This window comes from Ixodes scapularis, unplaced genomic scaffold (genome assembly GCF_016920785.2).
Source record: "Ixodes scapularis isolate PalLabHiFi unplaced genomic scaffold, ASM1692078v2 PGA_scaffold8__174_contigs__length_109621045, whole genome shotgun sequence".
NCBI classification, from domain to species: Eukaryota; Metazoa; Arthropoda; class Arachnida; order Ixodida; family Ixodidae; genus Ixodes; species Ixodes scapularis.
Genome location: NW_024609883.1, coordinates 74,942,451 through 74,957,013, shown reverse-complemented (window position 1 = coordinate 74,957,013; position 14,563 = coordinate 74,942,451). Strand labels below are relative to the sequence as shown.

Sequence of the window (14,563 nt, the reverse complement as noted above, 5' to 3'; positions counted from 1 at the left end):
GAACTGTTGTGTTCGCTCATTGTGTAGCTGGCTTTTGGAGTCGTGCCTCAGCCTCACATGATAACTGTGTATGGCGATTTTTTTACTCGTAGTGAACGGGAGAAGAAATGTCGCCTGTAGGTTCAACGACCTCACGGACGTCCCTGAGGTTTTCTGTCGAAGGTTCTTCGCTTCAGAACGTTCCTCGACACATATTGCATAAGTAAGGACGCTGTTCTCTGCCGTATGCCAGAAGCGTCGGCATTGAGAGAATCATGGTATACGACAGTACCGGGGGATGTTCCCGATTTCGTAGCACCGTAGACAAAGCGGGGGTCGACTGTGTTCAAGCACGAGGCGCTGGCATCCGAAGACCATTAGCAGGTATTGCATATTTGAAGACTACAGTCCTTCGCCTTAGCGACAGTGTCACTTCTCTGTTTATGGTCTGCAAGTTCTTTATTTTGGGAGCCCTATACTTTTCACGTTGGATTAAGATCACTTTTCCTAACGTCTCTAGTGCTTCAACTATTTGGCGGTTTTCAATGTGACTCGGTAACCCCAGCAATTTTAGCTTCACATCCTGGGTTTTAGGATCGAGCACAAGGCATGTTCGACTTTTGACGGCATGCTGCCAATTTGGCTTTTGTAAGGGCATTCGCGCACGTTACCGTCCAGACATGAGACATCTGGTATTGTTCGAGACTAATTACTTATGTCATCTTTTTTAATAAGGAGGAAAATGGCATCCCTAAAGTCCGAGGCACGATATGGTCGGGCGGCGGGCTGCCAACAGAGAAAGTCAAAAGTTCCCTAGCGGACGCCTAAAATTCCCCTATTTTTGCCAAAATTTCGTTTAATTTCCCAAATAATTTATAATATCAACGTTCATTGTTTTTGTGAATCCCTTCCATTTTTACTATGAGAAATATGTTATATATCCAAGGACGTTTCAAATTACTCGGGTCACGAAGGTCCACAAGGTAGGAAGAATTCCATGCCGTGTAGTATTTTCTCTAGTCCCAATAAACCCGGATGATTTTTATTCTGACTACAAAAACTGACACCGGAAACACCGAACTTGTGGAAACAAACGCAAAGACACACCCAACTTTGAAAAAAAAAATCGGAAACACGGAACCTTATTTTTCAGTACGGTCCCGTGATGTCGGAGTTTATTTTTCTTCAAATTCGGAAATATTTTTATTTACAAGTTTAATCCGTGCGTGCTGTCGTGCGTGCGTGCGCGGGCGTCTCTCTGTGTGCGTGTGTGTGTTGTGCGTGCGTGTGCGTGTGTGCGTGCGTTTCAAATCTGGGTCTTGAGAAAATGATTGACGGGAAGGGGATTCTTTAGCCTTGTGGGCCCGTGCACACGACCCGAATAATTTGAAAGCGCCCTGGTACAGATAAGAGAAGGAAACAAAATAAGGGTTGTGATTTCCAAGAAATAAGCCTCGCGAACGTTTCATTTGGGGCTCTGATCTTAATTTATACAGTTACAGAAATGAAGAGCAAATCTTCTCCGGATTATCAGCTTTTCTTGTATTTTTAAGGACAGATCTGATTTGGTGCTTTTTGGCGTTTCCATATTTCAATTAAAACGTCTCAAAATGTTTTTTTTAATTTTTTTATAACTACTATACTTTGATTTCTCGCAGTTCTCGAAGGAAAAAAAAATACCGCACACAACTCGCTCTAAGTAGCCTTTGAAGAAAGGCAAAAAACCTCAAAAAGACTATAAGCGGGCTCCATCGCAGAAGAAAACAATGAGATCAGTACAGCAGATGGCGGCAACACACTCGTAAAAAAAACAACCCTTCGAACACCTGCGATCAAGTGTAACCATGACGCGCGTCGTTTCATTTATTTATTTATTAATTTATTTATTGAAAATCACGCTTACGTAAGTCATGATACCGGAAATAAAGGAGTTACAGCTCGAAAAAATACAATTCTCGAATGACGTATGTCCGGTTCATAGAAATTTTATGCTGCCGTGGCGTGATTAGTTGGACACTCGAAGAAATCTCAAACTAAACATATAAAATAGCGTAAAAAAAGGACAAGAAGCACACAGGACAGACGCTAACTTTCAGCTAGTTTTACTTAGGAAAAGCAACCATTTATGTACACACGACAGGCAAAGCAGCACCACATATAAGTTTATTAATTTCGTACCCGACCATTCTAAGACTGATATTCAGTCCCATGAAGTACAATAGAAGTGTCGCTGACACCCGCCGTCCCACTTCTTTTTTTTTTTATAAAGAATGCGTGCAATAGCTTTCGAGCTACCGTCTCTCGGCTTCTCGACAGAATCCTTATTTGCGGAGGTCGCAGAACACAGCCACAAGTGTTGCAATGTACAGGTGAATGAGAGCCATATTTATTTTTTACTGATAATGCGTGCTCTCGTGCAAGGTCATTGATGTACCGCCCCGTCTGGCCTATGTATACCTTACCACAACTCAGTGGTATTTCGTAGACCACACCCACTGTGCAGTCTACGTAAGGGCGTGTCGTGTTTCTTATGACATGCACCAATGCTTTCTCATAATAAATGTGCGAGCACAACCCAGCCATCTTCTTTGGGGCAGAGAACACAACGGAAACATCGTATTCGCTTGCAACTTTCTTCAGAGTGTCGGCGACCTTGTGGATGTACGGAATAACTTCTGGCATTTCTTTTCTCTGCCTCGTAGGGACCTTCCTTTTCAACCCCTTCATTTTTCGTAGGGCGGTCTGCGCCACAGACACCAAGACCGAAAAGGGGAAACCAGCCAAATCCAGTCTAGAAATCTTACATTTAAAACTAGCATCCGCCTGGCGGTCTCAAGACTTCAGCAGTGTAGACTACAGGCATGAAGTTGCATTAGCTCTCTTAACCGTCTTCGAATGAGCTCAATGAAATGTTCCCGTTGTGTTCTCTGCCCCAAAGAAGTTGGCTGGGTTGTGCTTCCGCATTTCTGATGAGAAGGCAAAAGTGCCGTGTGATAAGAAACACGTCACCCCTTACGTGGACTGCACAGTGGCGGGTGTGGTCTAGGAAATCCCACTGAGTTGTGGTAAGGTATAAATCGGCCAGACGGGGCTGTGCCACCAATGACCAAGCACGGGAGCACGCATTAATTATCAATAACAAATAAATACGGCTCGCATTTGACTATAGATTGCAACACCTGTGGCTGTGTTCCGCGACTTCAGCAGATAAGGATTCCGGGGAGAAGCCGAGACACGGTCGCTCGAGAGCTATTGAAAGCATAAAAAAAATGGGGGACAGCATGTGTCAGCGACACTTTTATTGTACTTCATAGTAATGAGTTTCAGTTTTTAAATGATCGTGCACAAAATTAGTCAACTTTTATGTGGTGCTGCTTTGCCTGTCGTGTGTGTATATATGCTTGCTTTTCCTGAGTAAAAACTAGTCGAAAGTTAGCGCTTGTCCTTGGCTTCTTTGCGTTATTTTATATGTTTTACTAAGATGAACCAACCAGCCCGACAACGTACCGCACAAAATCTGAAGCGTCCCTTCTCACGCTATCGATAGACGGAATCAATCAAGCAGCACAAAAAATGCGTCGTCACGGCGTTTGCTGTCTCCGCGGGTTGCTCTCACCGGCATAAACCCATCACCCACAGAAAAACAAACAAAAAAAAAACAGTATCACGGAGGGAGCCATTCCTGTTTGTGATCGGTTCAATCGGTGATAGGAAAAATACAAAGTTGATGAGCAGCGCGGCGATGCAATCTTGCCACCAGTTGTTTGGATTTGAATTCCTGTGCCTTGTCTCATCCTACGATGGACTGAAGGCCAAAGCCACGGTCCGCCAGGTCCAATCACATTACACGCTGAACTTCGACGTGCTTAACATTAATTAGGGGTGGACGAATAATGCTCCGAATCAAAAAGTGCTGCATCGTTTTATAGCCTCGAGACTGCAATGAGCCTGTATGTCGTGACTTTCTTTGCAATGTAAAATTGATGTGTCACTGAGTGCTGTTCGATTCTCTAGCCACTGTACGCCCGTCCCCATTAGTGATCCGATACGCGGGCACTGATACGTGCATCGAAGCGAAATACGACGCAACCTCTAAGTGACTCATGATTGGATATTGCGGTCCGTAGCTTTTTCCTCTAGTCCATCGTAGGGTGAGACGATGTAGTACTTCTTTTACAAGTGACGACACCCAAAACAGATGACAAAGCAAATTCCGCTGGAACGAAATGACCGGATGCAGTTCAAACCTCTGCTGTGCTCCGCCATTCGTTTCCTAATGTCTCCACCGCCGCGCAGTCGGTGCTTCAAAAAATGCCGCGATTTGAAGAAAGCTCTTATCTGGGGACTTTAGTTCGGATTTAAGTTCCTATATATAAGATGTTCCTACTAGTAGCGATATTCCTTGAAGCGCCGACTGCGTGAAGGTGCAGGTTTAGGAAGCGAATGGCGACACACAGCAGAGGTTTGAACTGCACGCCGCTATTGTGTTCCAGCGTAATTTGCTTTGTCATTTGTATTGGCTGTCTTTAGTTTCTAATGAAGTATCAAGGGACTTTAGTTTGGATCCATAAGTTCGTGGCGTAGGCTGCAGTCGGTCTCAAACGGAGTAAAAACTTAAAGATCAGTTTACCCTGCGGCATTCACCATGACGTTTCACTTTGCGGTGGCTCTTTCAGAGTTCCCACACGCATTCGGGTTAATGCACCAGGGAACGGCAAACAAGCTTGGACTAGGACGGGAAGGGTAAGGAAAGGCCTGTCCTTCAAAGAACGCTTCAGTTATCTCAGCTTCAAAGGACACTCCAGATCCTTGATTTTTGATAGTCGACCCATGATCAAGTCACTCAAATAGCATGTCGACCCACCCCCCCCCCGCCCCCCATTTCTGGAAGGAGTGTGCTCTTACTGACGGCGACATGTAAATACACGCGCATTATATTTTGTCTTCTGCTGGCCCTCCTTTTTTTCGGCCTCAGCATTTATGCTAGGAAGATTCCCAGCCAGCTGGCAAACGCAGCTTCTCTTAGAATTCTCAACGCCGCGAGAGAATTATTTCCTCAAACTCTGACACCCTCACCGAGGGAGTGGAGAACATTAAACAAGTACTTTCAAATCAAAAGCCTATCAAGCTTGTTACGGAGTTTTAGAATAAGTGGTCCCTACACTCGGGGGCCCCTAAAAATAAAGGCTCACCACTGTGCATGCGTCCAATTCTAACTGCTTTATTGGATAGTGCGGTCCCTAAGGCCACTAGGGCAAACATGGCGCCACCCTGCATCGCTCTCTAAAGAATAAATCCGTCATGATCGCTGCACTAATATGCACGTTCATCTGCAATGAAAGGTGCAGCAGGCTTTCGGCTTGCCTTACCTCGCTTAAATCACGAAATATGAGTGATCATCTCGCCTGCCTTATAGATCGTCTTCTCATTCTGGCCACTCTTAAGCCTGAAGAGAAGCGGTAATCGTTGACATAGCATTGTCTCGCGAATCCCACTGGCTGTCTTGACGCGACTTTGCACACCGACGAAGACACAGAAGAGTAATGCGTAAAGCACGGTCTACAGTCATTGAATGTTCCCAGAGTACTGAAACTCACACGCTTCGCTTCAGAGCCGAGTAGGGGCGCAGTAGTCGCGATTCCCATGCTGGCACTGCCCTATGCCGTCGAAGCGGAGTACGTACAGTGTAGTATTTCCTCTCATGTGAGCTCTTCAATCCACGTTCCTGGCCTGTGGCGACACAAGTTTGTTTTTACTAAAGTGGCTTATTTCGTTCCGAGTGGTGCGTGATTTGTTCCTCGTTGTCTCCTCTTTCCCACTCGCCTCGAAGCACATCGAAGTCGAGTGTTGGGATATAGCGTCTGAGGCGCAACAGGAGCGAGAAAACGAGCTGGCATTCTTTTTCGACGAACCACATTAGCGGCTACTTGAAGTAAAAAAAAAATCTCTAGAGAAAATCCACGCCCCTTCCTTTTGGTCCTAACTCATCGATGCCTAGAGCACGCGTGCGAGCCATGGTAACGCGGAAATCGTCCTATATACGTTTTTTTTTTTTGTTTAGGGCCAATCCTCAAGATGGCCGACTGATAACTTTCGTCACGAGCTAAACCAGTCAATCAGAACTGGCTTCTGCGGGATTGACTTCCGGTAAGCGGACTGAATGGAATTCGGTACTCTGGGGACATTCAGTGGCTTCCCCAGCATGGTCTATACTCTTTTCACCCTTAAGCTGTGACCACAGCCAAAGCTGCAAGAGCGAGCTAGCCCGCGCTCCCGGCTTGGAAACGTGCATTTCTAGCACGAACGCTCGACCTGCGGAAGAACTGCTCAAATCAACGACCCCCAGCTCTTGCGCTTGTGCTTGCGGCATTGGATGCAGGCTGAGCTTAAGGATAAACGAAGACGTTTTCGGTTTCCTGTTGTTCTCAGTCACGTGCGTTTGGTATCTTGTATGCTGGACAAAAAAATAATAACACATTTCAACCTGGAATATGCGAGAATATATACGGGAAGCAAAACAGGAATGTGTGACAATCATACATTTTTCGTGAACACTTTCAGCGGTGTGGAGAGATCAAAACTATGTTTTACCTCCTACCAGAAGTGTGGACATTCAAGATGGCTGCGCCCTTGAGGAAAAGGTGTATAGCAATTCTTTCAAGATGTCACAAGAAAAAAATTTGATTCGAGCCACATGCTCGAAAACAGCACGTCTGAATGTCTGTGCATTGTACAACGGGTGTGCTGTACAAAAAGCGAGCTACAAGAGAGAGGGAGAAACGTCTCTCGTGAAAAAGATAAAGACGAAATTGTATTGATTTGGTCTTTTGTTAAAACATTTATTGATTGCTCATCAACGAGTAAATGTGGTTTTAAATTACCCATTATATCTCTGACGCAAGCACCAGTGTTTGTCAAGCGCAAATATAATGTGTTTATTTTTTTCAATTTACTGATTTCGCGTGTTAACCATATTGGCGCTGCAAGCGAGAAAAGCAAACATGTCATGCTGGGCCGCCGGCAAGAGTGTCGCTGAGCTCGTGTCCCCCTACGACTTAGGTGCCCCCAAGGGTAGGAGCCAATACTCTAAAACTACCTATTTTTAAATTTTGTGCCCTTAATTTGCCAACACCTTCTGGTGTTGGGAAATCTGGACGTTTGCTACAACTGCGGTTCGTACAAGCTTCAATATTTTTCGAACAATCCAAGAGTTCAAAGAATGCTCTCCCATCTTCCCATTCCAGTTATAGTTGGGGCAAAAACGTTTTTCAAATACTGAAATGTATACAAAATATTATGGAGTGGCTGATGCAGTTTCGTTATTTGCTACAGTACGGTGCTCTTCATGTTTCGGGATTGCGGGCGAGCGACCGACTTTGGTGGAGCGGCGCTATTAATATAATATTAGAAGGAATCGTGATGAGATTGCAACTGGAGATAAAAACGCAGCACTTATACAAGGCCTACCAGAGACAACTCATATCAACAGATGCATATCAACAAATTGATCTGCTAGGCTCCCTTTATAGTGGTCGTTTTTTCTTGCGCTTTGTTAGTCATTTAGATTGTTTAATGTATAGTGTACGAGTATTGCTTTTGTATATTTCTCCCCTGCCGCTCTAGCTGAACTAGAGCGGCAGGGGAGAAAAACTGGTTGAACAGCCAGATCAGCAGTGTGGTGTCCTGCGCTAACAACTGCGCTGCGGGGGACGTTTTTGGGTTTTCTTGTGTATTATAAGGTTGTTTCAGCATTGCTCAGCAAGACTACAATAACAGGCCCGTGCACAATCTCTTAGAACCTTTCGTGTTATTGTATTACAAAACGTGCTCCCAGGAAAGTTTCTTTCTACTAATGCCGTTTACTCACCTGACTAAAGATCTCAGCTATAGCCCAGGAATTCTTAATCAACACTTACATTTTTCCAGGAGTTATCTGAGAGTAAAAAAAGACAAAAAAGCACGTCTCGTTCCTGTCTTTTCCTTCGGAAAGTTAGACGGATTAAAATCGGATCTGAAAAAAAAAAACTTTCTTTTTACTTCTTTTTTTTTTTTTTTGCACGAAAACTGCTAAGTTACAATAAAGAGTTCATATTGGAATTCGATTTCATAGTTATAACGTAATCTTTTATTTCTTTCTAAAAAAACAAAACAGTTCTACAGAGAGATCGCGCAAGTGGGCATAAGCCGTGATATGTTGGGATTGATAGCCCCTCAAAAAATTATATTTTATATTCGAAACCGAACCAGTCGGGGTAGTTTTATTTTCGAGCTAAAAACAGTCCATTATTGAAAACAATCCCTCGCGTGCATGCGTTTATTGAGCTGTCAAAACCGGAATTTATATATTCGGGAGACTAGATATTGTCCCGGCCATGATACCTTGGAACAGATTGCGAAGTCCGCCTCCAGTAAACTCCAATATTAATGATGTTTACAGCTGTATTCCAATTCACATTGTCCCATTGCCGCCAACGCTACTATCTGATGTGGGAAGCAGCGCCCTGAAGCGCATCATTATAATATCTCTAGTCTTTGCGTTTAAAAAAGAAGCTCAGTCTCACGGCGCATTTTTTATGCGTAATTGTTTTCGCATTTAAAAGCGCAAAGACGACCATCGCCGTGACGGTACACTTTTGGTGCTGCTTAATAGGCTTGGCCGTATCATAGCGTTGAGCGTTGTTTGACATTATAAGGAACAGAGAATAACTTAAATGTCAATGAACGCCCAGCAATAGGTGTCATGCTTTTGCAGATCGTCAACTTATCGCCAACTTAAAAAAAAAAAAAACGAATTAAATCAACGCTCTTGTTAGTGTGCGATAGTGTATTTTTGTATCTACTCTCATGTCACCTTCTTCTCTACACGTAATGGTTACTTCACGCCTCATTTGAATCACTGAGTATCAGCACTATTTTTTACTAAAATTTATATTAGACAGATCTTTACACTCTAGTGTAATATTTTAATCCAAACCACTCGTGTTTTAAGCACAGGAATGTAGAAAAATTAACGGTCGATACATCATTTCACACACAGTCGCTTTATTGCAAAACAGGACGACAAACAATGTACGCCCGCACCAGAACAAAAATGAAAAAAAAACATGCCCTTGCCGTGAACATTCGGTAAAACTTGCCTCAGGAGTGCAAGAAAACGCAAACTACAATACGGCGCTGCGTTTGTTGACGTGTTTGTTGACGCGTGAACGCCAGCAACAATACGTTCTTACAAGAATGGAATGCGCAATGTCCTAGGATCGACGGAGCGCATTCTGAAAACCTCAAACAAAGTACACGTAGTATTTTTTTTTTTTTTGTAATTCCTACGCGACAACTGTTGGACAGATCTTTTCTTGAAATTTCGGTGATGATAATGATCGAGGGTTTTATGGCGCAAAAAGCAACTTAGGCCAAAGTGCGCATCACTACATGATATATTATATTATTATAGTATGCCGTGACCTGACAGATATAAGTGGTAATAGATCCGGTGTAAAGGGCCACTGCCAGCAATAAAACTAAGTACACGAGCAATTGAGATGAGAGGGTTCTTTTCCAGAAAAATAATAGGGAAAACGAGTATACGATATAAAAAAGACAGGAAAATAATACCGTCGTTTTTCCCCAAGACCAGAGCAAGCCCCTAATTGATGTAGGATGGACACAGCACGTCCGCAGTCTGCACAGTGTGGTGCAAGTTCCCACCAGAGGAGGCGTTGGTGGGCGATATGCGAATGGCCTATGCGAAGACAACATATTAAGTTCCTGTGGAACCAATTCCCGAACGAGGTACTCTCCAAGAATTCAGAAATGGGCTTCAGGAAGCGAAGCTTACTATAAGGTACTCTGTTCCGTTTTCTGAGAAATCCTTTCGAAAATTGAAGGCCTCAAGACTCGTTTGATGTCCTGGTAACGTATCGAGCAGCTAATAGACCGATCTCACCCAGTGTTCGGCGCAAGCGTGCCGCCGCCATAACTTTCGTTCACAGGAGGCAAACGGCAGTACACGCGAGTGCGCGTGCTGTCTTGTGCTCCACACGCGCAGAGCTCCAGCGAAATTATCGCACGTGCAGAAAGACTGAAGTTCCCTCGATTCATAGCGGCAGCGGTGGCGTAGTCAAACTGGCTCTTGAGATAGGTCTATGTCCGAAGATTCCTGGAGGATGAGACAAGCCCATCAGCTATCTTCTTGCCTAATATACTCACGTGACTTGGAACCAACAAAATGAAATTTAACATCCGTTCTGCGATGTTCTATTAATCTTGACACGCACAAGCGCTTTGAGCGTATTTTTGGTGTCTTTCAGGGAGATACTTTGCGAGTCTACAAATATACACTTTGCGAGTCTACAAATATTACACTTTGCGAGTCTACAAATATATTCTACCTTTTCATTCTCTTCAGCCTAATGCACATCCTCTGCTATCGATACCGCATACAACTCTCCAGTAATGACACTGGCAATAAAATTAATGCGTTCACCATGGAAAATTTTTGGGGAGCATGGTAATAGACCATGTCGTGCTGGATTGGCGTTTGAAAACGCGGAAGAAACTTGGATGTATTATGGAAAAAATATATTGGACGATGTAGGTTAGCTAAAACCAATAGAATATGTCTCCTCTGAGTGCATAAAACATTCGGTAAATTATAGATGCTTAGCACCCCTAATATAAAACTGGCAATTATCAGCATGCTTCACCTTTAGTCTTTCAGATTCGTGAACGATGACCATAGGAGCGTCAGTGTACTCACTACATTTTATAATATATTCGTCGCAACAGACAAATTTTCTCTTCCAACGAACGAAACAGTGAACTGGCTAAAGTAGTGTCAATTCCTACAAATTTGGTGCCTTTGCGCAAAAGGCCAAGTGTTTCGTTGCGGTCTAGGAGGTTTTGGTTTATTTTACCCAATTTAAAGCTTTATCAATATCAGTTTGCTTTGTGTAGGGTTCCTCGTCGTTTGGTTTTTTGCCTCCCTCCTTTTCTAGAGTTCCGGCCTTCGCCAGAAAAGTGTACGTTTTCAGTGATCCTTGAAACATCTTTCTTTTTAGTTGTTTTGGAGGCACTGCCAGTGTAAACAGTGTTGAAAAATGTGTGTCTTTTTTGTGCGTTGTATAATAGAGGTCACTGCTTTTCAGTTCTGTTGTAAAGTTTGCTTTGCTGTACTGCTTGTGGCACAAGATTCCCCATTTCTGTCTCTCTCGCCTTCTCTCTTCTCTAACGTTTTGTGTAGGATTTGATGCGTATATAAGCCCTTTTGTTGTCAAATAAATTTCAGCTGTGTTGGAGACCTTGTGTTTGTCCGTCCCTTCTCGTTCCAGGCTCGGGGATTTTGTCAGATAATTAAATCATATGCTTGTTTGAGCTCACACATTCCAAAGGGCGCGTTATATTGCACCGACTTAGTACCCATCATTGGAGCAAGGCTACTTCCTGTGCGAAATTTAAATTGTTAGAAATATGCACTATAATTATTAGAGCTGAATTCACCGTGGAAACGATGAACGAGAATTGGTAACATCTCTGACAGACCCCAAAGCAGATTTTATGCAAGAATGGATAAACATCGGTAGTCGCCTTTGATGTTTGTGTAAACAATCCCAAGCCTCTTTAACCCTACGAAAAAGAACTTACAGAGGAGAGATATCAAATCCAAGATGTCTTCTTTGCAGCTTTCTTCTCTAGCGGGCTTGCGCTTTGCGCTTTTTAAAGTAAATCTTAGTCTTCACAGTTGTCTACCACCGGGAAGCTTTCCAGGCTCAATTTTCCTTCGTAGTGGTGGCTGAACAACAGCCTTCGTGCCACCACGGCTCGCGTTTTTTTGGTAAATCCCCGGAGGTATGGGCGATACACTGCTCGGCGGCATTAATTATTTGTTGAATACCACACGTCGTAGCCTCCTCAGGGGTCATAATGCAAATAGTGAAGCCCTGAACGTGGCAATTTGGCTAAAACGTTCCCAGACCGCTTTGTCTAGTTTCCAAGTATGCATACCTCTCTGAGCTCAGGGAAGGTCAACAAAGCTCTCTAAGATATCTGCGAAGTTGTCACTCTCAAATGGATTATCTGAAACCTTCCAATAAAGACAAGGAAGCCATGATGTTGATGAAATGGAAAGATTAATGCAGCTGAAAGAGCTGTGTGCAGCAATAAGAAATGTTGGGGATTTCTTACTTAAAGAAAAATTTGAAAACAGTAGCGATCGCTCAATAACCCCACTAGGGAATCAATTCGTCCATGGTCCCCCATGGTGTAATCAGCATTACATTTACCTAAATTTAATAACGGCTGTGAAAGTTGAGTTAAAATGTTCAGTATGTCATGCACGTGTTTGGGAATGTGTGCTGGGAGATACAGAAAAACAACCATAATGAGACGGTCACTAAGAATTTTTGTGTAGCCACAGCCTCGAAAGGAGTGTTAAGAGGGACTCCGGCATACACTCTTAGAAAAAAGGGTCAGTATAGCAATTATAGATGGGCGGCCCGTGCGTAGCCGCCCATCTATAATTGCTTGATAAAATATTTGCTTCGGTGAGACCCCTTTTCAGAGCCGGATTGGATATTTTGGTTTGCTTGGGACTTCAGAGGCTCTGGTGCGCCACCCACCATTCTGCCCCACAAAGGAAGAGGAAACACCTCATCACATAAAAAGCCTTTGCTAAGAATGCTACTCTAACAGCGCATGCGAAAATACCGTGCCCAACTGTTGTTCTAAATAAGGAAATTCATACCCAGCCAAAATTTGTCCTCTCCCTAAAAGGAGGCACAAATTGAAAGAAGTGAACAGGAGGAAAGTCAAAGACAACAGGGGATATCAGAAGAAAGGTGACTGACTGGATCATTACCAGGACACCATTCCGCAAGAAGCGGAAGTGAAGCTGCTGTATAGCCTTACCGGGGGGGGGGGGGGGGGGGGGTGGCGAAGGGTTCAAACCTTCCTTTTGCCCAGCACAACCATCATGAGGTCCTTTTTCCCTGTCATGGGCAGGCCACGCAGAGCCAGACAAGGGTGGGTGAACCTTCAATCGCTGAATGTTCCCCGAACAGCGAAACTCCCAAGCTTCACTTCTGGCGCTTGTCCTTGTCGTACGTGTGTATTACGTCGTCCTCTTTTAGTTCGCGCCTTTTAACATTTTAATTTGTTTCAAAACCGAGTCTCGACGTAGCCGTCGCGCTCCAACCCATCGCCAATTGGGCGCTGCCATGTGTGTTTGAAGCATACAGCGTAGCCGTTCGTTCTCGTCCTATCTCTTCAATCGACTTTCCTCGTCTGTAGCGAGGCTGGATTTTCTTTCTTTTCTTAATTTATTTCCTTTAAGTTTTGCGCGTTTTGCTCCTTGCTGTCTCGTCTCGTATCTCTCTTTGTCACTCTTTATCTCTCCCCTTAAAACACATCGAAGTCAAATCTTAGGCTTAGCGCCTGAAGCGTAGAATTTGAAACACAGCACCAGCGCAACCGCAGCGAGCAAACGAGCCGGCAATCTTCTTTGGCGAACCAGAGTGACGTCCACATGATATAAAGCGGAAAAACCAGAGGAACTCAAAGCACCTTCCGTTCGGTTTCAACTCATCGATGCTCACAGCTCACACTCGTGCTTACGCGTGATACCCGGGGTAACGCGAAATGTTTATATACGCTTTTTGTTATTTTGGGCAAATCCTCATAATGGCCGACTGATAACTGATAACGAGCTAAACCAGCCAGTCAGATCTGGATTCTGCAGAATTTACTTCCTGTAAGCGGACTGAATGCAACTGGGTGCTCTGCTAACATTCACTAACTATAGGTGAACCCACGAAGCTCGGGGTCCGTAGTGGCGACATTCACAAAACACCCACTAAAGAAGGTGCCCCCTGCTGGTTATGATTTTATTTACTTTAATCACGTTGACAAGTTATTGAGAAATTACACTGTACAAATACATATCTACAATATTTTTCCTTATATTTTCATAATATTGAAATTGGTCAAAACAAACTATCTTTGACACTTGCGTTTGGAAACAACTTACAATGTTCTCTTAAAGGGTAACTGCGAAGAAAAAATGGTTTTTTTCTTTAACAGCCTACTTCGCTGTTTGACTGGTGGCCGCTGAGAAAACCTGTTTTCTCTACTGACATTTAACCCCTGGTTAGCTCAGTTGGTAGAACGCTCCACTGGAAATGGAGAGGTCCCGGGTTCGATACCCGGACCAGGCAGATTTTTTTGGTCGCGCACCAGTCACCCAGCTGTGCTTGGAAATTTGTGTTTGTTTTTTGTCCCTCTTGTTCCCCTTCTCCAGGGATTACTTTCGCCATCCTTGTCCAGCTCGGTTGCACCTTTGCATTTAATTGCTTTATAAGCACAAAGTAATAGTATCCGATAAGCGGATTCGGGCAGTTCATGACTCGAACTTCAATCCAAACGCATTCATTTATCTCAAGGTAAATCCGACGAAAGAACGATAATGATTTCTGTACTGCCGTAAGTACGCCTCACAGAAGGGTGGAGGAGAAACCTTCCGAATCCCGGTCACAACTAAAAACCAGGTAATCGGAACTAAAGTACTCAGAACTAGTTATAGAATTTGTTAGCC

General features: G+C 43.9%; 1 non-coding gene and 1 pseudogene across 1 annotated transcript; both read left to right on the top strand.

Annotated features, from left to right (window-relative positions):
* LOC115313055 overlaps positions 1-14,563 on the top strand; it is a 160,121-nt pseudogene that overhangs the window by 35,176 nt on the left and 110,382 nt on the right.
* Trnas-gga lies at positions 14,114-14,186 on the top strand. The gene has a single exon. It is a non-coding gene; the product is annotated as a tRNA-Ser (tRNA).